The 27,078-nt window shown below is 42.0% G+C and overlaps 1 protein-coding gene and 1 long non-coding RNA gene across 4 annotated transcripts in view; one reads left to right on the top strand and one right to left on the bottom strand.

Moving 5' to 3' along the window:
* The window catches only part of PTPRT (protein tyrosine phosphatase receptor type T), a 1,014,822-nt gene that overhangs the window by 242,235 nt on the left and 745,509 nt on the right, over positions 1–27,078 (top strand). The window lies entirely within an intron of this gene.
* LOC105880254 (uncharacterized) lies at positions 305–23,717 on the bottom strand. Of its 2 annotated transcripts, none has more exons than XR_012912541.1 (3): positions 23,664–23,717; positions 23,428–23,556; positions 305–386 (listed from the first exon to the last, which is right to left on the bottom strand). It is a non-coding gene; the product is annotated as an uncharacterized LOC105880254 (long non-coding RNA). The 2 variants fall into 2 exon arrangements; XR_012912542.1 differs by lacking the exon at positions 305–386 and adding an exon at positions 22,543–22,628.

The raw sequence follows: 27,078 nt of genomic DNA, 5'->3' as shown, positions 1-27,078 counted from the left end.
AGACACTTGGGGATAAGTGTAGAGGGAAGAGAAGAAATTCAAGGACTGAGCTCTGAGCCCTCTGACATCTGGGAATCGAGAAGAGGGTGAGAGTCCAACATGGAGGCTGAGTTGGGGTGGGTGGAAGACAAGCAAGAGAGAACAGAGTCTGGAATCCCAGAGAAAGCAGGAGAGGGCATCGATGCTGTCAACACTGCTGACAGAGCAAGTGTGATGAGGACTGCGAATTGACCTTTGGGCTCAGCAACGTGGAGGTCATGGACAACCTTGAGGAGGACAGTTTCACTGCCCTGGGAGCAGCAAGGTCCTGATCTGAGTCACTGCAGGTGCAATGGCATGAGATCGGACACCGCGGCTGCAGACACTCTTTCCGGTTTTGTCTTGTTCTAAAGGGGAGCAGAGAGATAGTGAAGATGCATGACTCTAAATGCCTAAATGCGCTTTTTAATTTGAAGGAAATAAAAGTAATAAAACCATATTTCAGAAATTTTGTAAACTAGAGAAGAGGAAAACAATTCTCTAATCCCACCTCCCTTTTGTGCCATCACTGATAGGATGTTTTAATTTCCAGCCTCCCGTACTCACCCTCCTCCCTGCCCCACCCCTGCCTCATGCTCATAATTTTTTAAATCACTTGTAATGTTAGTGCAAGCTCATTTTGTATCTTGCTTTCCTCACTTAACATTTCATCATGAGCATTTTGCCGTGCTGTCTTTTTGCCAGAGTAACCTCGGTAGTTAAAATTTGCATGATCTCATTAGGACCTGTTCCCAACCTCCATATTTCCTGTGGAGTCTGAAACTAATGAAGGGGATGAAGAAAATGTCTGTAAATATTTTGTTGTTTTGCAAACACAAGCACTCTTAAATCCAGTTTAATGATTGCTCCGTTTAATTAAACCCTCTTGGTCTTACTTGTTACCCTGTTCCCTGTACTGATTAGAGCCCCTCTCTGGAAAGGAAAATTCAAATGCATGTTGCAGTTTCTTTTTTCTTCCTCCTCTTCTTTCACCAATGTGAAAGGAAGAATGTGATTCTGCTTTGTGTCTTCTTCTGACCCAAATTGCTCAATAGTCTTTTGTTTGGAATAAAGTACTCTAATCTTTTTCTATGGAGGTGACCACGAATTTTTCCCCCCTCCTCTTTTAAAAAAACATATTAAAGTATTATTTCTAGACTGTAAAATTTAAGTGTACAGAGTAGTTCACTTTGGTCATCGTAATCATGTAACTACCATTACATCAAGATATAGAATCACACTCTTTCCTCTCCTCCTCTTTGCTTTCTATCAAAGAAATCCACCCCGCCCCCCACGGCCTTCCCCACAAACTCCCTTCCCCAGGCAACCACTTTTCTGCATCTTGATACTATAGTTTTGCTATTTTTTAAACTTTATATAAAAGGAATAATATGCTGTATAGTCTTTTGTGCTTGACTTTGTCACTTAGTCTACTCTTTTTTTTTTTTTTTTTGAGACAGAGTCTCACTCTGTTGCCTGGGCTAGAGTGCTGTGGCATCAGCCTAGCTCACAGCAACCTCAAACTCCTGGGCTCAAGCAATCCTCCTGCCTCAGCCTCCTGAGTAGCTGGGACTACAAGCATGTACCACCATGACTGGCTAATTTTTTCTATTTTTGGAAGAGACGGGGTCTCGCTCTTGCTCAGGCTGGTCTCCTGAGCTCACCCGCCTTGGTCTCCCAGAGTGCTAGGATTACAGGCGTGAACCACTGTGCCCGGCCGAGTCTACTCTTTTTAAGATTTATCCATCTTGTTTCATGTATTAATACTTCAGGCTGAATAGTATTCCAAGGATCTCCCACAATATGTTAATCCATTCACTTATTCTTTATTTCCTGTCTCTGACTCAACTCATTCACCTTATTTATCTTTAAATTGTAAGTGACAGGGACAAGCCAGAGAGCTTCTTTTAATATGTGCTTGATCATGCAGGACATTCAAAATGCAAAGTGCCCCACCTGTACCTGGGCTCACCACACTGCCCTTATGAGATAATCCTAAATTGTGACACAGTGGATTGGAATCCTAGGTGGGGGTTGGGCTCTTAAGTCCATTGTTAAGCTGAGAACTGCCTGTTGTTGAAATTAACCTTAGAAATTTTTTTAAGGCACCCATGATAATATATGCCTGGTTGAGTAATTCTTATACACACTGCAGTTTAAGATCCATGGAACTAGACTAAAGGCATGAACAAAAGAAATCAATATGCCGATGAGTGGACAAGGAGTCTGCATTCAATGGGTGGGGAATTCTAAGGTCTTTTTGCTTGTCCACAAGGTTTTCTACCCTGTTTTAGTATTAAGTCTCTGTAACTTTAATTCAAATGATTCTTTTTTTGGTAGTGGGGATTTAATAATATTTGCAAAACACTTAGCCCAGATTTGGCACATAGTATATGCTACAAAACGTTTCATGGAATTGAAGCTACCGCTTGCCAGATCAGAATCACATAGAACCCCCGTTTTTTGAAAAATTGTTAGGATCTTGGCCACCTGGTCTCAGCCTTTTCCAGCTGGCATCTCTGGTGCAGCCCCACAGACGAGCCCTCACTGTCATGTCTTTGAGGCTTGGTCTCATAATCCCATTGTCATCCATCTGTAGACCAGTTGTCCAGTCCTCAAAGGAAGCTCAGATTGCAGGGTCTAATCACCTTAATCGTGGAAGGGGGAACAAAGCTTCAAGAAGAGGGAGCTAGAGGGAAAACACCTCTAGCTCTATTGCTGCCGCAAGCCTCCTGCAGTTGTGTTTGCTGAGATGTGCCATTTAAATCCTCAGCTGCTTGGCCAAATCAGAGAGTGTTTCTTTATGGCATCTTTGGGGGGAGGCCCAGGCTGGAGAGGCCATGGGCATCCCTGGAGCCTACAGAAGAGAATACTTCTCCAGGCGTGCTTTGTGTTTTGCTTCATTGCAGAGACATGAGCTTTCATTCGCCTGCTTTGTCTCCTGGTGTTGGCCCTCAGTCCCTGAGAAATGGGAGAAGCTGACGCCTTTGCCACGTGAAATCTGTTTTACTGTTTAGAGAGTGGTGTGGGTGGTACAGTATGAGCTGAGAGGGCCTCTCCTGGTGTTAAGGGGTGGGAAGAGACTAGAAAAGGGAGGCAGGCTGACTTTAGATGTTTAGGGCACCAAGATTCGGCTTCTCGCCCATCTTCCCTCAGAGATCTAACTGATGGAGCGTACACACAAACAAACTAGAAGCAAGTACCATTCCTTTTCATCTGTGTGAGCACTCCCTAGCCCCTGATTGTGGCATGCCTGATAAACTATGCTTAGGTCTCCCTTCCTCATGAACTAGAGACAGTGTCAAAAAAATTGCAGGTTTGTACAGTAGTAAGGAAAGCCTCTGTCAAGGGGGACTATGGCAATAGGAATAGGAGGACGGTTGCAATAGGGGACACTGGTTGGGGTGGGTGGGGAGAGTAGGTGGCCTGACTGATGAACTGAACTCAGGATATTTCTGTGTGGTCAGCCAGTCCTCCATGGGGGGAGGGAAGCCTGACTAAGATTTGATCAAGTCACTTGAGTGGGTAGTTTGTCCAGATTAGTGTTGTAGATGAACAGTGCAGCTAATTGTTTCTGAGACCAAGTATGGGCATTTGGAAGGTCTATGTGTGGTCTTGCCAGAGGAGCTACCATAATTCTTACCTAAGCTGTACGGGGAAAGGTGGTTCTTTGCAGTAAGCTGTTTCTGGGAGATTGGGGGGATTTCTTAACCAGAAGGGCTTGGGTCAAGTTCAACATTGTCAACAGCAAGCTCTGTTCTGACTTACCCACTACTCTATTGCATGAACGGATGGCACTGGTTGGCCTCTCACTATTGGTCTCCAGGATGGAGAGAGAATGACAGCCCTGGACCCTGCCCAGGGGGCTCTTTTCTCACCTGTACTGGAAGAAGGAAATGAAAGAGCAGGTCAGGGGACCCTAGGCATCTGAGCTCAGGTGGGCAAAGACATGGTAGAAGCAGAGAGATGGAGATGCACCTCTGAGACACTGTGAGCACTAGTAAATATAGCCCAAGGAGTGATAAGCTTTACCAGTCAAATGAGCGAATCCCACACCCTCTGGGAGGAAAAAGTAAATGTTTTCCTTTAACACTTCCCCCTGAGGTGCAGGCAGTGGCAATTGCTTTTTCTATAGGAGGATGAGGATGGAGCAGAGTTAACCATCTCCATCCTCTACCCCAATAAGGTTCAAACTTTCACTCTGATTCTCAGTAGCTATGTGACTTCTGGAGGTACTTTCCTTCATCAGTAAAACTGGACAGTGGTCCCTCACCTCTTAAGTGCCTAGGTATAGCTGAGTTCCCTTCCCGGATTGATGACAGGAAGGCAGGAAGCATTGTGATTTCACTGGTTAATTGTTGAACCAGTGTTCTCGGATTTTCTGAGGTCTTCCTTTGGTGACAGATGGTCCTAGTGAGGGAAGTGTTTTTTAAAAACAGCAGCAATTCATCCGTCTCCTGCAGTAACACAGCAGACACACTGTGAGGAGTGCTCTTAAGGCGGCTGCCTCCACTACTCTGAGCTGGTTCACTCTGCAGAAGAATGCGCATTACCTTGGCGGGGGATGGGGGGCAGCCTTCCCAGGCCCAGGGGAGAAGCCAACCCCCCTCTCCCCCCATAGGAAGATCAGGAGTAGCTTGCAGAGGGTGGTCTACTGTCAGGCAAGGGACTCACAGGCCTTACCTATAGCCTGGCCGGGCCTGAGGGCACTTTCTGAGAGGCTGAGCTGTCTTGCTCTGGGGGTCTCTACGCTGTGTCATAAATGCAGACTTTTTAATGGAAACTCAGATTTCCATGCACATTGTGCCTTGCAGTTGGGCTCCCAGAGAGGCCCTAAAATGGTAAGGACTGTAATCCAGGGAGCGATTTTCTCTTTGTCCAGGCCACAGGACATTAACAAAGACATTAGCACAGCCATTTCATTTGGACGGCCAAAGTTTGGGCTGCTTCTGTTTCCTTAATTGTATTTCTCTTTTCCTCTTCTTATCTCTGGGTTCATTAAGTCACTGGATAGCACATTTGTGAAATAGGCCATTTGGAGAGGGCTAAGGATTCAGATAATTAGAGTAGGAAAGGGTATCCTAGGGTCATGTTTGCCAGGGCCATGCCTCACACAAGTTTGGTGTATGTGTTTATTTTGTTTAACTAGGTTTTTTAAGACTTCAAACATATATACAGAGCAACATAATGAACCTTCATTGGCTGCTTCAAGAATTACCACCTCATGGCCAATTTGTTTTACCTCTACCCCAATCCACTTACCCCTTACATATTATTAATATGTTTTTTTCTATCATCGACCAGATTCCCTCGTGGTCTTCCTTTGTTGTCAAACTTTGCCTCACCCTCAACTCCTGGTAAACCAAGGATCTGTTTTTGTTTCCTATAGTTTGGACTGTTCCAGACAGTCAGATAAGTACAATCATGGATTTTTTTAGCCTTTGAATCTGGCTTCTTTCAGTTCACATAAATCGTTTGATACTTGTCCATATTGTTACGTGCATCAGTAGCTTCTTCTTTTTGTTACTGAGTAGGATTCCACTGCAAGGATGCATGTGCGGTTGATTTTTGAACTGGGTTGTGAGGATCCAAGAACTATAGAGACAACTGGCATTGCCTTGATGGGCAAGTCATAAAAATTTGTGCAATGAGCCCAGGTTTCTTGGAAGGAGGGAGATTTGAGCAAAGGTAGCTAAACACTGTGCTTTCCTTGACATGAATTGACATGCCAAAAAAAATTGACATGACCAGGCTGGAAACTGGAAAAAGGGCCATTTCTGCCTCATATTGGGGTAGTTTCTAGAAAATACAGTGACTAAAGGTCACCTAAGGTTGATCCACAAATCCCTTTCCTGAGAAAGCAGAGACTATCTAGTTGTGAAATTTGTCAAGTGAGTGTGGAGGACAACTATACACGTGAAGATGGATATGACCATCAAAGACAAAACAAAATAAGAGAACTCACAAGTCTACTCCAGTGGCATGCTAAAGGAATAATACACCACCCTAAAATAGGATTTATCTTAGAAATGTAGGAAACATTCAACATTAGGAAATTAATCAACATTAATGAATATATGTCACATAGATAAAATCAAAATAGAAAACCATATGACTAGTTCAGTAGTCTCAAAAATGCTTTGATAAAATCCAGCACCCATTCTGGTTTAAAAGCTGGAAAAGGGCTGGGCGCTGTGGCTCACGCTTATAATCCTAGCACTTTGGGAGAGGCCGGGGAGGCAGGATTGCTTGAGCTCAGGAGTTCGAGACCAGCCTGAGCAAGAGTGAGACCCTGTCTCTACTATAAATAGAAAAAAATTAGCCAAACAACTAAAAATAGAAAAAATTAGCCAGGCAAAGTGGCACATGCCTGTAGTTTCAGCTACTCGGGAGGCTGAGATGGGAGGATCGCTTGAGCCCAGGAGTTTGAGGTTGCTGTGAGCTAGGCTGACGCAACGGCACTCTAGCCCAGGCAACAGAGTGAGACTCTATTTCAAAAAAAAAAGTTGGTAAAGAACACAATACACCAAATGCTCTGGCCAAATAGGAATTGTGAGATGAGTCATTATAATGCTAAACAAACAAACAACTTTTCTCAATCTAAAGCTAATGTTAATCATTTGCCATGAAAAATTAAAAACATTGACATAGAAGTCAATATTAAGACTAAATTATCTGACACTCCCATTATTCAACATTAAAAAGGTATAATAAATAATGGCTACTATAAATTTGTGTTCCCTAAAAGAAGCTATGTTGAAGTCCGAACCCCAGGTATCTCAAAATGTGACCTTATTTGCAAATACGTTCTTTGAAGATTTAACCAAGTCAGATGAGGTCTTTAGGGTGGGCCCTAACCCAATACGATTTATGTCTTTATTAAAAGGAAAAATTTACACACACAGAAGTCAACGAGCAAGGACAGGGAAAGGTGCAGGATTGGAGTGATGCATCTTCAAGCCAAAGCATGCCCAGGATGGTGAGCAAACTACCAGAAGTTTGAGAGAGGTGGTCTCTCTCATGACCCTCAGTCAAAGCCAGCCCTACTGACACATTGATTTCTGACTTCTGGTTTCCAGAATTGTGAGACAATTGTGAGACAGTACATTTCTATCATTTATGTCACCCAGCCTATGATATAATACTTTGTTATGGCAGCCCTAGGAAATGCATATAATAGCTAACATTTATTGCATGTTCACTATGTGTCAGGTACTATTTTAAGTACTTTACATCCATGAACTTATTGTAATTTTTATAACAGTTTTATTGGGAAGAGGTGATTATTATCCCCATTTTATTAATGAAGAAACGAAGGCACAGAAACATTAACAAACTTTCCCAAGACCATCCAGGCAATCTATTTTCTGAGCTAATCCCTAACATTACCATAAATTATGAAATGTTCAGATTTATAATAATTATAACATTTTGGCATTGATATATTAATATTTAGACACATGAATCAATGGAACAGAACAGAAATGTCAGAAATAAACCCATGTATATGTAAGCATTTCATATATGTAGTCATCGGGGAGTAGATGAATTATTCAATGGTGCTGGAACAATAATGAAAGTACTTTAAAAAGTAAAATAGAGTTAGATTTATATGCCACATTATACATTAAAATTATTTCAAGATGAATTAAAGATCTAAATGTATTCATAATTTAACAAGAGGATAAAAAAATGATACAGGTGAATGTTTATTTCTTCTGTAGTATCAGATACATGAATATCAGATAATCTGTGTAGGCAGTTTTACCAGAGTGGGAAATTATTTGCAGATTTAACTTTATGCTCAACAATGTGCATATATCAAAAATAATTAAGAGGTTAAAAGAAACTAGAGGAATGTTTATTACTGAAAAATATAAAAAATAAGTTAATGTGTTTACCATATTAAGAGCACTTATGAATTAGAATGGATAAATTATAAAAAAGAGAGGACATAAACTGTAATTTACAAATAAAATGCCAATGGCCAATTCATTTAACCTCACCTAATATTCAAATAACTTAAAATTAAAATAATGGGACTCTGCATTTCATCAATTAAATTGACAAAGATTAAAAACAGTGATGATGCTTAGTACTAGTAAGGACACGAGGGAAATGAGCAATCCTACACGTTGCAGAAAGGAGTGTTAATTGCAACAACTGTTCTGGAAGGTGATTTGACTATCTAATATATATATAAAATTATACATGCCCTTTGACCCTGGAAATCCAACTTTTAGAATATTATCCTAAGGAAATAAATGTGGATATGTCTTAAGGTTTAATTCTATGTTTTATAAAAAATAAAATAGGAAAAAAAAGAAAAATAAGAAAAAGGGATTTGGTTTAGTAAATTAAGGGCAACCATAAGTAAAAAAATGGCAACCATTAAAATTAGGTTTTAGGAGAACCACTAGTAAAACAGGAAAATATTCCTGATATTGTAATGCTCTTTAAAAGTAGGTTGCACAACTATAACCTTATAGTATAGTTTGAAGCCTGGTAATGTGATACCTCCCAATTTGTTCATTTTGCTTAAGTTTGCTTTGGCTATTTGGGCTCTTTTCTGGTTCCATATGAAGCATAGAATTCTTTTTTCTAGATCTATAAAATATTATGATAGTATTTTGATGGGGATTGCATTGAATCTGTCAGTCACTTTCGGTAGTATGGATATTTTAACAATGTTGATTCTACCCGTCCATGAGCATGATATGTTTTTCCACTTGTTTGTGATTTCTTTCCTCAGTGTTTTGCAGTTCTCTTTGTAGAAATCTTTCACCTCCTTGGTTAAGTATATGGTATGGGCACAGAAATAGAGACGTAGACCAATGGAACAGAACACAGAATCCAGATATAAAACCATCCACATACATCCAACTGATCTTTGACAAAGCAGACAGCAGTATACATTGGGGAAAAGAATCCCTATTCAATAAATGGTGCTAGGAAAACTGGATAGCCACATGTAGAAGACTGAAACAGGACCCACACCTTTCACCTCTCACAAAAATAACTCACACTGGGTAACAGACTTGAACCTTAGGTGTGAAACTATTAGAATTCTAGAGGAAAACATTGGAAATACTCTTCTAGACATTGGCCTAGGTAAAGAATGTATGAAGAAGACGCCAAAGGAAATCATAGAAGCAACAAAAATAAATAAATGGGACCTGATCAAATTAAAAAGGCTTCGGCACAGCCAAAGAAACTGTTAAGAGAACAAACAGACAACCCACAGAATGGGAGAAAATTTTCACAAGCTACACATCTGGTAAAGGGCTGATAATTAGAATTTATTTAGAACTCAGGAAAATCAGCAAGGAAAAATCAAACAACCCTACCAAAAAATGGACAAAGGACATGAACAGAAATTTTTCAAAACAAGACAAAATAATGGCCAACAAACATATGAACAAATGCTCAACATCTCTAATCATCAGGGAAATGCAAATCAAAACTGCAATGAGATATCACCTATCTCCAGTAAGAATGACCTTTATCAAAAAGTCCCCAAACAGTAAATGTTTGCATGGATGCGGAGAGATAGGAACACTCCTACACTGCTGGTGGGACTGCAAACTAGTTCAACCTCTGTGGAAAGCAATATGGAGATACCTTAAAGTGATATAAGTAGACCATTGGTCTACCATTTGATCCAGCAATTCCACCACTGGGCATCACCCAAAAGATCAAAAGTCACTTTATGAAAAAGACACCTGCACTCGAATGTTTATTGCAGCACAATTCACAATTGCAAAGTTGTGGAAACAACCCAAGTGCCCATCAATTCATCAGTGGATTAATAAAATGTGGTATATGTATACCATGGAGTATTCTTCAGCTTTATGAAACAATGGTGATATAGCACCTCTTGTATTTTCCTGGATGGAGCTGGAACCCATTCTACTAAGTGAAGTATCTCAAGAATGGAAAAACAAGCACCACATGTACTCACCGGCAAATTGGTATTAATGGATCAACACCTAAGTGGACATATAGGTATAACATTTATCGGGTGTCAGGCAGGTGGGAGGGGGGAGGAGGGGATGGATATATACAAACACAATGAATGAGATGTGCAATGTTTGGGGGATGGTCACACTTAAAGCTCTGACTCAAGGGGGGAGGGAGGGCATTGGCAATATATGTAACCTTAACATTTATACTCCCATAATATGCTGAAATAAAAAAAAATAAAGAAGAAAAAAAAAGAATCCCTATTCTATAAATGGTGCTGGGAAAATTAAATAGCTATGTGCAGAAGAATAACATAGGAAACGTATCTCTCACAATTCACAAAAATTAATTTGAGATGGATAAAGGACTTAAATGTAAGGCATGAAATCATAAGAATTCTGGAAGAAAATGTTGGAAAAACTCTTCTAGATATTGGCCCAGGCAAAGAATTTATGAAGAAAACCCCACTGGCAAACACAGCATCAACAAAATAAATAAATGGGGCTTGATTAAATTAAAAAGCTTCTGCACAGCCCAGGAAATAATCAACAGAGCAAATAGACAACCTACAGAATGGGAGAAAATATTCATGAGCTATACATCCAATAAAAGACTAATAACTAGAATCTACAAAGAACTCAAGCAAATCAGCAAGAAAAAATCAAATCACCCCATTAAAAAGTGGGCAAAAGAAATGAACAGAAGCTTCTCAAAAGAAGAAAGACAAATGGCCAGTAAACATATGGAAAATGCTCAACATCATTAATCATCAGGGAAATGCAAAGGAAAACTACACTGAGATCTCACCTTACCCTAGTTAGAATGGCTTCTATTAAAAAGTCTAAAAACAATAGATGTTGGCATGGATGCAGAGAGAAAGGAACACTTTTACACTATTTATGGGAATGCAAATTAGGACTTGATTAAATTCCAACTTCTGTGGAAAACAATATGGAGATTCCTCAAAGAACTAAAAGTCGACCTACCATTTGATCCAGCAATCCCACTACTGGGTATTTACCCAAAGGAAGAGAAGTCATTTTATCAAAAAGATATCTACATTCGAGTGTTTATTGCAGCACAATTCACAATTGCAAAGATATGCAATCAACCCAAGTGCCCATCAATTCATGAGTGGATTAACAAAATGTGGTATATGTATACCATAGAGTACTGCTCAGCCATAAAAAAGGATGGCTTAATGCCTTTTGGAACAATTTGGATGAAACTGGAGACTATTCTCCTAAGTGAAATATCTCAAGAATAGAAACACAAACACCACATGTACTCACTATTAAATTAGAACTATTTAATGACTGATGAGCAAGCACACATGTGCATAGAGGGAAGTAAATCTCAAAGGAAATCAAGCAGGGGGAAAGGGGGAGGAGAGGATGAGCAAACACCTACCTAACAGGTACAATGAACACTATTTGGAAGATGGGAACGCTTTTAATCCTGACTTGAGTATTACAAAAGTGATCCATGTAACCAAAAGCATTTGTAACCTGATAATACATTCTGATTTCAAATTTATTTGGAAAAAAAATTTGTAATCTATTAGTGGGGGAAAAAAGCTCAAAAAACTGTAGGTCATATAATAATATGAAAAAAGGTGACTCCTGGAGTGGTGAGTTTAGAGGGGATTGTATTCTTAAATTTTTCTCAAAATTCTTTGCAGTGAAAATGTATTATTTTTGCAATTAGATTAAAAACTAATAAACCTGCATTCATGTATATTCATATACAAGATTTATGTATAAGTAAATACATGTAGGATGCCCCTATGTAATGTATATACCTTTCAGGTGTTAATTATACAAAAAAAATGCAGTGCTGTCCAATGTAGTGGTGCTGGTAGGTATTTGAATATTTGTGACTTTAGGTAACCAGAATAGTTACTAGTTAATATCTACCAATCGTTATGACTTGCTAAAATGTGTGTTAAATTATGCATACATTTTAGAGGCACTCTACTCCTAATAACAACAATAATAGCTAGTATATGTTTAGCTCTTAAAATGTGTCAGACTTTTTCCTAGGTTCTACTTGTTTATTGTTTCCTTTAATTCCTCTAAGAAATTCTATGAGCTTATTATGTGTGTGTGTGTGCGTGTGTATACCACGATTCACAAAATATATAAGACAGCCGGGCGCGGTGGCTCACGCCTGTAATCCTAGCACTTTGGGAGGCCGAGGCGGGCGGATTGCTCAAGGTCAGGAGTTCGAAACCAGCCTGAGCGAGACCCCCGTCTCTACCAAAAATAGAAAGAAATTAATTGACCAACTAAAAATATATATACAAAAAAAAAAAAAAAAATTAGCCGGGCATGGTGGCGCATGCCTGTAGTCCCAGCTACTCGGGAGGCTGAGGCAGTAGGATCGCTGAGCCCCGGAGATTGAGGTTGCTGTGAGCTAGGCTGACGCCACGGCACTCACTCTAGCCTGGGCAACAAAGTGAGACTCTGTCTCAAAAAAAAATAAAAAAATATATATATATATATATATAAAACAGACATGTTAGATTTTTGAGGGAGGCACCATGATTTAAGAAAATGCTTTTCTGTGTGCCATTTCAAAGAAGATTTTATGTTCTGTTATCACCCAGACCTCAGTTTTGCCCTTTATTTTGTGTGACGGTCTGTAACAGTGCTCTTGTGGGTACCAAGGCTCTGTTAAACAAAAAAGGTCCTCTCCAGGCTCAAAGCCGTGTGCAGACTGAGGATGTGGCTCTCGGTGACCTGTGTAGGTTGTTCCTGGAGCCAACTGTGGATTCCTTTGGGGAGTTGACGGACTGAATTAACTCGAAGCCCCTTTTCTGTCAACATCATTTCTCCTGTCTACGTTTTTCAGTAAGAACTAGATAACAGAGTTACCCTATCTTACATAACTGTTATTTTTTTCTAAAATAATTAGAAAATGATAAAGGAGAATATAAACATTCCTGTTGATTTTGCCACTGAGCCCGTTGCTGTTTCCCAACAAATTCCTGGTGCAGAGGTTGCCCTCTGGGGGGGGGGGCGTAGCTGCATGTTTTAGGGATTGCCTTGAGCTTCCCAGGGTTGTAGGGGAGCTGCTGTGAGAAATTTAGGTTAAAACCTCCTAGGAGGAGCTCAGGGTAATTCTAGTGAGTCTGAATCAAAACAGTTTCAAACTCCCAGGTGTGCAGCAGGACTCCTGGATGACCCTCGGGAGGCTGTGCAGTTTGGGCTGTGTCATGCAGTTCGGGCTGTGTGATGTGACCTGGGGCTTCGCGAGAAAAATATCTGCAGCCCAGGGAAGCTGCAGGGGTCGAAGCGGGTGAGGTGGCCAGCTTTATGGCTTCCCCTTAAAAGGCTCAAAGATGTGATTGAGGTCTGGAGGGAGCTGCCAGGGAGAAAAGGAGAGAGATGGGAAAATTAATGGGACTCTGAAATGCCAAGTGGCCTCAGCAAGTTTTAGCAAACTGGGCAGATATCTGAATTATAGTGTTTTGCCGAAGCTGGGGACAATAGCGATGCTTTCTAGCACAGCTGTAGAACATTTTTCTCCCCAAGGTGAAATCCAGCATGTTTGTGTGAAAGTAACCGAATGTAGCTGAATGTTATAGATCTTGTCCCCAAGGCCCAGCCCATCTCTTGCCTGGAGTTTACTGTTACATTAGAGAGGTGAGATACACAGTCACGCAGGTGCAGTCAGGGTTGATAGATGCTGGACGGGTCTCAGATGCCTCCTTCAGAAATGTGGCGTGGCTGCAGGTAAGGACATCCATCACTTCGGAAGCCAGGCACCTGCTGCACCCTCCATGTGCACCTTGCCAGGGCGTTTCAGAGCCCTGTACCTGGGAAGCTACTGAAGCTTAAGCCTCAGGGTCTCTCCCTGTCACATTGTTACCCTTGCAAGGCCCCTGGAGGGGCCTGTGCAATATGTCCAGATAGTCCTATATTTTATAAAATGATCAAAGGTAGGATCATTTTAACTACAGCTATGTATGATTCCACTCCAACTTTCTCTTCATCATACTTTCCTTTTGGGAGTGAGGGGTGCGAGGTGGAGCTTTTGGAGTAGTCAGGGCATTTTAGGGACCTAGATAAACAGAAATTGAAGCTTAGTTTGTGTTAATGGAATATATATATCATATATCTACACATATACATATATATTTCCTTGTGTGTAGTGAAACCATCACTAGCTCTTCTGGTGCGGAAATGGCATCCAGGAACATACCTAAGGTCATAAATTCAAAGATCATTTATGATTACTCAATGTCCAAGAACACTTATAATGCCCTGAAATAGTACAGCATATACATGAAAGAAATTTCTCCAAATCTGACCATAATTTTAAAGTGTACATGACCCTATATATTAATAAATAATGCCTTGTGAACTAGAGGGAAAATTTTAAAAATATTAATAGTAATAAATATTAATCGACCTGCCTGACAGAGCATTGAAAATTCTAGTCTCTGTGTAAAAAAGTGATATCACAAAATCATTATCTTGAAGAGTTAATCCCAGGGAATGCATCCAGAAATGTAGAGGAAAAGATTGTCAGGAAGATAATTTATAAAAATATTATTTTTCCGATTGTACAATGTTTGTGGTATTCGTTGGTGGTTAGAAATTTGTTACTTGTGATTTCTTTTCTCATTTTAAATAGTGTTTTTTTCTAAGTTTGTATTATTTTTCTTAAAGAATGCTCCCTCCCCAGAGAGTTAAAGCTCCAGGCTACATAAAATTCAGACCTGCTCATGAGTATTATTGCTTTCTTCTTACGATGAGGAAATTGAAACTGGGAGAGTTTATGTGACTTGTCCCAGGTCCCATGGTTGTGGGCTGGGCTGAGTTGTGTCTTCAAGATGCTCAGCCCCCCCACCTTGTGCTGCTTTTCCAGTGGGGTGTGTTTGGGGTTTGGGTTTTGTTTCTCTCTGCCTTAGTGGAGTTGCAGCCATTCATGGACAAGGCCTGGAAGATGTGGAGAGTTCTCTGCAATCAGCCCTTCACTGACTTTTGGAGCATCCCCTCCCCTCTTCGGGAGGTGTTCGTGGGCTTGGTGGGGTACCTGGGAACTTCTCTTCCTCTTAGCTCTAGGGCAAGTCAGCTACTGGGGGAAAGCTATCGTTCTCACGGCTGCTTTTTGCTTCATTGCTGCTATTGGTCCTCATGTTAAAAATCATTTTGCCATTTCTCCCTCTTTTCACTCTGCCCCCAACTCTTACCCTTTCAATTCTGGGGTGTCTCCCAGATGAGATATGGTCCCAGGGCCTCTGGGGAGAACTGAGTTAGAGGGGAAACAACAACAGACTAATGAAGACTTAAAATGTTGTTGATGCAAGAGGCCAAAGGGCACCCAAGTTGGGCATCCTTCATCCTTTCCATAGCTCTCCCATCCCACAGCCCCTGATGTGCCAACCTGCAGATATTGCTGGGTTTTCTGGAAATTCCTCCACTTCCTCTCATGCTGTGTGTTTCTCTCAAGAATGGGTTCTGTAGTAGATAAACTCCTGGGCCCAAATTGTGTTGCATCCTCTAAATCAATGAGAAAAAACACTGAAAACTTCAATGATTGTGGTTTGTCTGCTACTTTTGCTTTTGTTCATTTCACTCAGTCTTGAGGTTGGAGGGTTATAAATCTCCATTGACGCTGCTGTCTTTCTCACTAATGCTCATTTGATCCTGTTTTTTGCATTTTTACTTTCCCCGGGATCTCTTATTAACCCGCAGATCCATCATCTAATCTTACTGTGGTATCAGTTTATAGTAGTCTCTCTGTGTGGCTTTCCCTTCTTGTAACTGGAAGGGCTAGGTCTCTTTGCATCCTGTTCAGGATGCTCCACACTTTTGAAAGCATTCTTCAGGTTTCTTTAGTGGGTCATTTTCAGAGGTCTTTTCTTTAAATATTCACAATGATTTCTTTTTGTTTTTCCCACTGCATTCATTTTTTAAATTTAATCATAATATTTTTTATTTCTTTCCAAAAGATTATATATTCTGACTGTAGGTAGGAGATAGTAAAGAAGAGAGAAACTATAGGTGCCTAAGCCAGGTCTTATATTAGGGGGCCAGTACACAGTTTCCTACTCGTTAGACACTGTGTAATATTGAACTTGGGCTTTGACAGGGTAGAAAACATGGTCTATCTAGTTAATTCCAGGCAGATGAGGTTTAACTTTTTTTTTTTCTTCCCAGATTATAATAAGGGTGTAACAGAGGTGGTCCGCCATTTGCATTTTTAAATTCATTTTAGTTTTCCTCCAGATGCTAGTGATAGTTTTGTTGTGAGCCCTTGATTTCAGTGCTCTTGGAAGTTTTTGCCTTTTTCAAGTGTTTTTATAGGCATTGCAGTGGTTTTGCAGGAGACTGTCAGGAGATTCCAGCCAGATCCATTTTAAACAGAAAGTGACTTGGCCACGGTCATGCTGTGAGCCAGTGGTGGGGCCAAGTCTTTAATGTGGGGCTCCTTTCTCCCAGGCACATCTTCAATCTTCAAGACCACCTGCCTCTCTTGTCCTGTCAGACCCTGAGTTATTATGTGATTTAGCAAGTGGCAGCTTTGTTGGAAGTTCATTTATGTTTCAAAGACTTTTAGCCTGAGGTGAAGTCATGTTGGCAGGGGCTGCACACATAGGATCATCTGCATGGGGCCTTTGCAGATTGAAAAAAAGTGTGCATAGAGCTGGAAGTTGCTGAGTGCTTGTTCCAAAGATGAGGAACATTTTCATATGTCCTGGATGTGAACTCGAAGGCCTCAGAGAGGCAGAGACGAGGCAGCTTTGAGTCCAGGGTCTGTTTTGTTTTCTTGCTTAGAAACCTTAGTGACTACCCTACTGTCTCTTCTTGAAATTGATCAGAGGCCACTTCCCTAATTACTAGAAGAGTGCTGCTTCCCGTTTGTGTGCGCCTTCATCTTGGCAAGATTTACCTCTCCAGGGAACCAAAGTGTCAACATTTGAGAGAAAGAGTATCAGGCTCCCTGCTTTCATGGGGTGGCATGCTAGTTCAGCTCTAATGACAGTTACCCAAAGAACCGTCACCATCCCTGAGACCTCAGAACACCACTCCTTTTGATTGACCCAATCCTGGTATCCAAGTCATTGAAGCTTTAGCTTAGTAGAGCCTTCCTTCTGCTCTGTCCTTAAAAACCTTTCATCCCACATTCGATGCACATTTAACAAGCCATGGTTGATGAAGCCCGGCTGCCAACTACAGACCAGTTTGCCATAGCTTAACTGTTTTGAGGGGACTTCCCACAACCAACTGTACTTAGGATAATATTCAGACCTCAATAATATTTTATCTGCACAATTACCAGTCTGGTGATTTATATAACGCCGGATGCTATTATCGAGTTTAATTGACTATATGGAACCCTAGTCTTTACTTTATGTAATTAAATGTTAATATACTTGTAAAAACTGAGTGCATAAACCAATATCTGTCAGCCAGTCCTCAATGTTTCTTAGGCTTCTGTGTGCATGGCCTCATGCAGCAGAAGGAGACTGGCCTTTGGTATAAGAAAACGGACTCCACAAACACAGAGGACCTGGCCTGGATTCTTGCTGGAGTCTCAGTTTCTTCATCTTTAAAATGGTTATGATCAATTCCAGTTCCTGGGCCCCAGGATGGTCGTCACAATGAAGTAAGACCATGTGGAATGCCTGGCCTGATGCCTGGCAAAGAGTAGCTGTTCAGTAGGGTCCCTTTCCACATCTGCCTTATGGGTGTATTTATCGAGTGCCTGCCACCTTCAAAGTCTTATGTTATGTGAAGAGCCAAGGTGGGTATCTTACCTGCCTTATTTCGGTCCATGTTTTTATTCTTGGTCTCCCCCACTGGTGTGAGCTTCAAGGAGGCAGGGGTCATAGCTATTAATCCCTGCTTTCTCCCTCATGCCTAGAATAATGCAGTAGATGCAATAATACAGTAGACCCTCGATGTAGCATGAATGTGTAAGATCCAAAGATGAGTTGAATAAATCCAGAGAGAATAATGAGGAGGAGTGAGAGCTTCCAAACCAGGGAATTTTACTAGTGTTGTCATGCAGGAGATGTTATGATATAGTTGGGAGGGCTTGTGCTTTGGGGTCAAATTGAAAGCAATTCTAATCCTGATTCTGCCCTTTATAAACTTTGTAGCCTTGAGGAAGTTATTTAACTCCTCTGAGTCTTAGGCTACAATTTTGCAAAATGGTGCATTGACTGTCAAAGAGTAACTCACAGAGCTGCTCTCCCGGGATAAATAAGGTAGTCCTTATAAAGTACCTGGCACTTCATTGTTCAAAGTTATAGAGTGGGCACCAAAGGCTGGTTTTTCTCAGGGTAGAACTTGAGAAAGCTGTGCATGACCTCAGGTTGTCCATTTTTAGGGATTCTTGATCATTCAGAAGTGACTATTGCTTGGTCTTTCCTCCCCCTGCTCCACACAGGGCCAGGGTGAGGGCACCTGGCTGCCATCTCACCTGAGGTTCTCTAAGCCAGGTCACTAATGGAGCTGAGGTCTGGAGTGGGGTCAAAGGGAGCTCCAGAGTCCCAAAGAGAGCCATGTGTGGACCACGTGAGTCTACATGACCTTGAGCTGCCAGGACAGGGCACTCACTGTCCCAGGAAGCCATACTTGCTTGGCCAGGCCTGTCAATGAGGCTCAGGACCTCAGTTCTTATTTTTCTTTTTTCATCTGGAAAAAAAAAATGTGTGTTAAAAATAAGTCACTTTCACAAGAAGAGATTTTTAGAAAGCTAGATGTTCCTATAGCTGTAGCAACTTTTGGGGTGAGCAAAAATTAGCTTCCATCATCCGCTCTCCTAGTTTCCTGCATGCCCTGGATGACAGCTATTACATTGCCCTCAGAACTTTGAAAGGAAAGATAAGCAAACTTTTCCCCATAAAGGGCCGGATAGTAAATATTTTAGTCTTTATAGGCCTATGGTCTCCATTGCAGCTATTCAACTCTGCTGCTGTAGCTGGAATACAGCCACAGTATGTAGACGAATAAGTGTGGCTGTGTTCCAATAAAACTTTATTTATAAAAACAGGAGGCAGGCTGGATTTTTAGTTTACAGATCATAGTTTGCTGTCCTCTGTGTTAAAACATCCTCATTTGGAGAAAGGCATTGGTTCTTGTATCTATCTTCCTGTTTCCTTTCTTTAATGGGGTGGGAGGAGCAGTGCCCAGAGGAGGAGGCATATAGTAGCTTATGGTGGTCTTGTGGGCTGCTGTTTCTTACCCAGAATTGTGGCTACTACCGTAGTCAAGCATTCTAGCAAACATAGCAAACCAGAAGAGAAGATTCAAACGGGTTCCCTAAGAAAGAAGGAGATGTTGGGGCATAAGCCAAGAGCACCCATGTGGACAGTTATGGAATCATGAGTGTTAAGTCCATGTTACTGAGTATCTTAAGTCTAGAAATATATTTCTCAGTATGGAAATAAACAAATGTTTTATTTCTTCTTCTAAATATATGTTCCTCTATAAGGGGTGCATGTGTGTGATATTCTGTGATGGGAATAATAATTGCTAATGTCCATTGAGATCTTACTGTGTACCAGACTCTTTGCTGTTTTACATGTTATTTAATCCTCATTGCAACTTATGGCAAATGTGCTATAATTATCCACATTTCATGGATGAAGAAACTGAAGAGGACCAACCATGAAGATCCCATCTCCCGTCTTTTATATGATGTGGGCTCTGGGTGACATTGCCAGTTTTGGTGCCATGGCAATGAAGCATGATAGGGGATGTGGTAAACTGAGGCAGGATGGAGGCTTTCAGAGCTCGAGGACATGGCTATGATGAAAGACAGTGCTGGGGAGGGTTAGTGAGATGATGGAACTTGGGCATTAGTACTTGGGACAAGCCAGATATCCGTGTTTCACTGGGAGTCTCTTGCTGCTCACCATCGGGGGCCCTCAAGAGATAGCACTGAATCCAGCTTATTATAACTTGCCACTGGGGCAGGGGCCTCACTCACACCTGGCTGGGTGGGAAGGATCTAAGCTTAGCTCCCCTAGTTTTGTGAGAGTGGCTTAGCTTGGGCCAAGCTGGGCTTTCAGATGGACCAACCTTGAATTAGCATTTCATTTCTGCCTCCTGATGTCGCTGTGACCCTTAGAATGTGACCTAACCCCTTTGGACCTCAGTGGATTTGTAAGGAAATTTGCCTGTTCCAAAATGCTCTGAAGAACACCTCTGGTCATTTCCTCTCTGTGAAATTTGGGTCAAATTATTTAGCTGATTCTCAGTTTTATTGTGCATAAAGTGTGGATGGTGATAGCACTGAATTCATGGGGCTCTTTCGAGGACTAAATGAGATAATCCATGGAAGTGGCTTAGCACAGTGCATAGCACATAGTGCATTCTCAGTAAATGTTGGCTGATATCATTGTTGTTCCCACTGTACAGACGAGGAAATGGAGGCTTAGAAGTTTTCTCCCGACCCACTCTAGGTCACAGAGAAAGTGCCAGAACCAAGCCGCGTGACACCTTCTGATAGTAAATCTTGCATTCCTGACACTTTACCAAATTTTATTTCATTCATTCTTTCATGAAGCATTTATAGGGTTTCCCTCAAGCTCTCAAGCATTAAAGTACTGGGCTCTTTGATGTGTCTTAAGGATTCAGTAATGAACAAAAGGGACACACACTTCCTACCCTGGTAAGCTTTCCCAACTTCTGTGGGAAGACAGAAAATAAATAAGGAAATGAGTAAATAAACAATTCCAGAGTGTAACTAAGGAGTATGAGCAACAGCCCCGTGAAACATCAGCAAGGCGGTGTCGCAGGGAATGATTGGAGAAGGGGGGAGGCTACTTTTTTCTGAATGTTCCATGGGTCTTCTCTGAGAAGGTGGCATTTGATTTTGGACACAGAAAATGCCGGGAGCCAGCCACGCGACGCGCCAGGGCAAGAGCGTTCCAGGCAGGGGGAACAGCAAGAGCAAAGGCTCTGAGACCATCAGGAGCTTGGCGTGGGCCTCTGCAGGCTTCAGGCGCTGACACAACTCTTGCCAGGAACCAGTTTAAGCCTGTCCTTTGTGTCGAGGAAACCTTTCCTCACCTTTCCCCGACTGATCTGAAGTTTCCCTGACATGGGGAATGACCTGTGGCCATCTCCTTCTTACGCTGTTCCTTCCAAATAAAAATGTAAAAAGACATCACTGTTGTGCAAGGAAAGATGAAAGATGCCGCTCTGGCATCCGAGTGGGCAGAGCTCTGGCCTAGGGCCCCTTCTCTTTGTAGCCTGGCCCTCCCTGCGCCTGTCTGTCCACCTGTGAAATTAGGAGCTGGGCCAGACCACCCCTTCTCTCTTTAAATTTGCAGGAGCAGAAGAATCCCAAGCTGTTTTTTTGGGGAAAAAAAAGACTTGCTGGCTTGGGTGGGACCGCTTTTCAGACTGGTGGGGCTCTCTAGCTGGTCTCCAAATTGCACCGCATTCACCTGTTTCAGCTGAAAGTGACTGTTCTCTCCCCCTACCTCTTCAGCCTCTCCTTGATGGGTGAGGCTGGGTGCTGACCCCACACATGGGCCCCTTCCTTCATCCCACTTTCCTTCCTCCCTGTCCCAGTGCATCACCTGTCTCCTTGCAAATGGTGCTGGAGGCAGGGCGCTGGGCTGTGTGAGCAGACAGAATCTGTCTGCCATGTCCCACTGTGTTCTCCTCTTTCCGTGATGTGCAAATGGACCAGACAGAGGCCCATGGCAGACCACTTGGGGAAGCTGGTCTGAACGGAGACTCTCGTTTCCAGGGGACTCTTGTTACCTGGCACTCTTTGTGTCCCAGCAAATGTAGCTGAGTACTATGAAGGGGGGTGCAGTTATGGTCTCGTAGGATGTCAGAAGTCGAAGTGTTTTGGGAGAGGGTTTAACTTACTGCCTCTGTCACACATGTAGAAACTCTGGCCCCAGCAGCTATGTGACTTGCCCAAGGTCACACAGTAGTAAGTGGTGACAAAAGCCTGTATTTGCCATGCAGATCAGCAGCATACCATAGTTGGCACCGCCAATCCATACAGCACTTGATGGACAAACTCACACGCAGTTACTTTAAAATATTTTGCTTGTTTTATGAAATTATGTGAGCTGAACATATATGATATAGCTCACTTTTCTATTTATAATTCATAGATTGGAATTAAATATTAATTTAACAAACACTTATTTGGCACTTACTATGTGCTAGGCGCTGTTCCAGGTGTTTCCGAAGATTAAATTCACCCAATTCTCATGACAACCCTGAGGCAGGCACTATTATTATCCTAGTTTTACAGATGGGAAATTGAGGCACATACAGGTTGAATAATTTGACCAAGGTCATAAGCTAAACAGAAAAACCTTACATACTGGCTTTGGAGTTCATAGCTTTAATCACTACCTCGTGGTATGTCTCACTGGGCAAAGAACATCACCTCCTTCCCTGGGCATGCCTGAGGACTCCTAATCTCATTAAAATCCCTACTTTAAAGAGGAGAAAACTGAATCCTGGAAAGGGCATGAGGGCATAAGATCAGGTTCTAGGTCACTGCCGTTTCTGTTAGTCCTGTGCTTTCTCCACTGCACTGTGCTGTGTTGGAAGTCTGAACACGTCTCTGGTCTAGAAGACACCCAGCAGCAAGTTCATTATTCTCCCTTGAAGTCCCTTGGCTAACTTCCACCTTTGTTGTTTTCATTCCTGGATTTAATATAATAAGCCACATTAACCTAAGTTGCCACACCAAGTCTCGGAGAGAAAGAAGCAAATGAACAGATCAGACACTGTTTCCCTGGTCCTTGGGGAATGCCCAAGCCATCAGAGAGACATCATCTTATTTATTATAAATTCACTGTTCAAAGAGCTTTAAAATATTTTTTTTTCTATTAGGATTATTGTTTCTATCTGTGGAGTCCATGAGTGTTTGACATTGGATGACTTTATAAAACATTCTACTAATTGGATTTGTTAAAGCAAATAAATCAAACACTAATTGGAACGTGCCCTGCCATTATTTTTGCTTACTGAATTAGATATAATGGTGTGAAGGCCTTCTTATCATATTTGTGCACTTATTTAAACACCCCCCTGGCACACACTTTTGCAAATTCAATTAGATATTCAGAAAAGGAATTCAATTTATGCAAGGCTGGTTTACATTCGTTCTGGGGGCAAGAATCGGCTCCCCAAGATAGGCTGCTCATGATTAATAAGCCCCTTTTAGATATCACCCTGCCTTCAACACAGCTGTGGGCATGAGGGTGGAATCTCCATGATTTGGGGCTTGGGGCACTTTCCCTTCAGAACGTGTGTGTCCACAGAGCAGCGCTGGCTTCATGGGCGTGCAACCTGTGTACTCGCACAGACCCTGGTGCTCGGAAGAGCCCATGCTTGGTTTCATGCTCTGTTATTGCTGTCTTGATTTCTTGATAATTTTAAAACAAGAGACTCTGAATTTTAGTTTTGCACTGAGCCCCATAAATTTTGTGGCTGGGCCTACCTTAGAGGTTGCCTTGGTTTTCAGACCTTCTGGCCAAGGAAGAAGTCCTTGATTGAGGTCTTGGCTCTGCCCCTGATGTGGTATGTCATCATCTGAGTGTGTCATCCACTCTGGCCTTGGTCTCTTCATCTATAAAGTGAGAGGCCTGCTTCTCACCCAGGATGAACGCATGCTATAGTTTAGGTGGAATGCTTATTTAAGTCTGGGGAGTTAAGGTTCTTTACTCAATCCCTTACCCTAAGGCCAGGAGTGTAGCATCAGGAGACAATGGGAGACATGTTTTCCCCTCCACTTCTTAGAACAAGGGAGGAACATTCTAGAACTGAGAATTGAGAGGAAAGGGTCAACAGCATATGACATCAGACACTCAAATGGTGATTCACAGTACTGTGTTATATTTCAGTGACTGTTAAAATTGGAAATTTTTATGTCGTTTGAGCCGAGGTCAGCAAAGTACAGCCTTCAGGCCAAATCTGGATGTGCACTGGTTTTTATATAGCCCACAAGTGAAGAATGGTTTTTATATTTTTAAATGGTTAGGAACATCAAAAGAGTTCTATTTGGGGACATGTGGAAATCATATGAAATTCAAAACACAGTGCCAATAAATAAAGTTTTATTAGAATACAGTTGTGCCCATTGTTTTTGTATTGTTTATGGCTGCTTGTGTGCCAGAGTGACATTGTTGAGTACTAGTGACAGGGACCGTGTGGCCTACTGTGATAGGCAGAAGTCTAAGGTGGCCCCCAAGACCCAGGCCTCCCTCTGGTGTGCGGTGGGCGGATCCTGTATAATCCCCATCCCTTGGGTAGGACTGTGCGTGGTATGGATTTCACTCCCTTGATTAGGTTATATTAGTGATAAAAGTGAAGGAATTTTACAGATGTAAGAAGGTCCCCAATCTGTTGATTTAAGTTAATTAAAAGGACTATTATCTTAAATGAACCAGGTTGAATCAGAGGAGTCCTTCAAAGGGACTGAGCCCTGCCTAAAGGAGGAGATTTGAAACATGGGGGCTTAATGGAGGGGGCCACGTGGCCAGGAACTGAGCATGGCTCCTAGGGGCTGAGACTGGCCCCTGGATGACAGCCAACAAGAGGATAGAGACCTCCGTCCTACAACCACAGGAAACGAATTATGCCCCAGACCCCACAAGCTCAAGGGAGTACCCCAAGGTCCAGAAAGAGACCCTGAGAGGAGAACCCTACTGAGCTGTGCCTGGACCTTTGCCTTATAGAGACTGCTGGGTGATAAACAGGTGTTGTTTTAAGCAGCTAAGTTTGTGGCAATTTGTCATGCAGCAATAGAAAACGAATACACCACATTATGGACTGAATTCTGTTCCCCCATTCATATGCTTTTATTTTATTTTACTTTGAGAAAGGGTCTTACTCTGCCATCCAAGCTGGAGTGCAGCGGCATCATCATAACTTACTGCAACCTCAAACTCCTGGGTTCAAGCAATCCTCCTGTCTCAGCCTCCCAAGAGTAGCTGGGACTAAGGCATGAGCCACCATGCCTGGCTAATGTTTTTTAATGTTTTTAAAATAATTTTTCCTTTTATTTCCTCATATTATGGGAGTACAAATATTGTTAGGGTTACATATATTGCCCCTGTGTGTCCAACTCCCAGGTGGTGTGCACCGTACCCATTATGTAAGTATACACCCTTCCCCTCCTTCTCCCTCCCATCTGTCCACCTCCCAATAACAGTTTTTTTTTTAGACATTTTGGTTACATTGTATATCTTTGCCTCTCCCTAAAAAGGGTTAGAGGTAATCCCTTCCCCCCCACAATGCTCACCACATCCCTAAAATGTGGGTCTCCCCCCTCCCCAAATACCTGGTGAACACTACCACTTTTTGAGCACCATAGTTTTAATCAGCCAATTTGATGGCGAGTAGATGTGTAACCCATTTTCCAGATCTTGTGTCACCTCACTTTGTATAACTGGCTTAAGCTTAATCCAGGATAGCATAAATGACGCTAGCTCACTGTCTTTTCTTAGAATTGAGTAATATTCCATTGTGAGCATATACCAAATTTTAGTTATCCACTCATGAATTGACGGGCACTTGGGTTGTTTCCATGACCGTGCAATAGTGAATTGTGCCACCATAAACATTCGGGTGCAGATGTCTTTATAATAGAATGTCTTATGCTCTTTTGGGTAGATGCCCAACAATGCTATTGCTGTGACGAATGGTATTTCTATTTCTAGCTGTTTGAGGTATCTCTAAATTCTTTTCCACAAAGGTTGCACTAATTTGCAGTCCCACCAGCAGTGTAAGAGTATTCCTGTCTCTCCACATCCTCGCCAGCATTTGTTGTTTTGGGATTTCTTGATACAGGCCATTCTCACCGGGGTTAGGTGATATCTCATTGTGGTTTTGATTTGCATTTCTCTGACGATTAGAGATGTTGAGCATTTTTTTTTTATGTTTGCAGGCCATTATTCTGTCTTCTTTGGAGAAGTTTCTGTTCATTTCCATTGCCCATTTCTTGATGGGGTTGTTTGATTTTTTCTCGTTTATTCTTTTAACTTCTAGATAGATTGTTGTTATTAGACCTTTATCAGAAGTGTAGAGAGCGAATATTTTCTCCCACTGTGTGGGTATACAGTAACCTAATCTTTGATAAAGCAGAAAAAAATGTACAATGGGGAAAAGATTCTCTCTTCAATAAATGGTGCTGGGAAAACTGGTTAGCAACATGCAGAAGAGCGAATCAGGATCCCAACCTCTCACCTCTCACAAAAATTCATTCAAGATGGATAACAGACTTAAACCTAAGGCATGAAACCTTAAGAATCCTAGAAGAAGATGTTGGGAAAACCCTATCAGATATTGGTCTAGGCAAAAAATCTTTGAGGAAGACCCCCAAGACAATCACTGTCACATCAAAAATAAGCAAATGGGATGTGGTCAGATTAAAAGGTTTCTCCACAGCCAAAGAAACTATCATTAGAGTTTTAAAATTTTTTGTAGAGATGGAGTCTCACTATGTTGTCCAGGCTGTTCTTAAACTCCTGGCCTCAAGTGATCCTCCTGCCTCAGCCTCCCAAAGTGCTGGGATTACAGGCATGAGCCACCACACTCGGCCAAATTATCCCCCAGTGTGACTGTATGTAGAGACAGGGCCCACAGACAATTTAAGTGTGGTCATAAGGGTGGGGCCTTAGTTCCTTAAAATTGGGAAGAGATACCAGAGCACATTCTCTCTTTATACACGCACACCAGGAAGGGCCTGGTGTGGACACAGTGAGGAGGGGCCACCTGCGAGCCAGGAAGGAAGCCCTCACCAGAAACCCACCCTACGGGACCTTGGTCTGGGATTTCTGGTCTCCAGAACTGTGAAGAAATAAACATGTGTTGTTTAAGTCACCCAGTTTGTGTTATTTTGTTATGGCAGCCCGAGCCGACTAATACAACCCACAAAGCTGAACATACTTGCTCTCTAACTCTTTACAGAAACAGTTGGACAACCTGTCAGTTAAAAAATTATATAAAATACCTTGCCCATATCCCTCTTTTGTGTGCCCTCTAACCATTTGCTCTTGATATGTCACGAGTCTGTCTGAATAGCTCACAATGTGAGCTCCCCACACATCCCTGGTGAGTATATGAGGCCCAAGGTGCCCCCTTCCCTCCT

Source organism: Microcebus murinus, chromosome 16, assembly GCF_040939455.1.
Source record: "Microcebus murinus isolate Inina chromosome 16, M.murinus_Inina_mat1.0, whole genome shotgun sequence".
Lineage (NCBI taxonomy): Eukaryota > Metazoa > Chordata > Mammalia > Primates > Cheirogaleidae > Microcebus > Microcebus murinus.
This window is presented reverse-complemented; position numbering and strand designations above follow the sequence as displayed.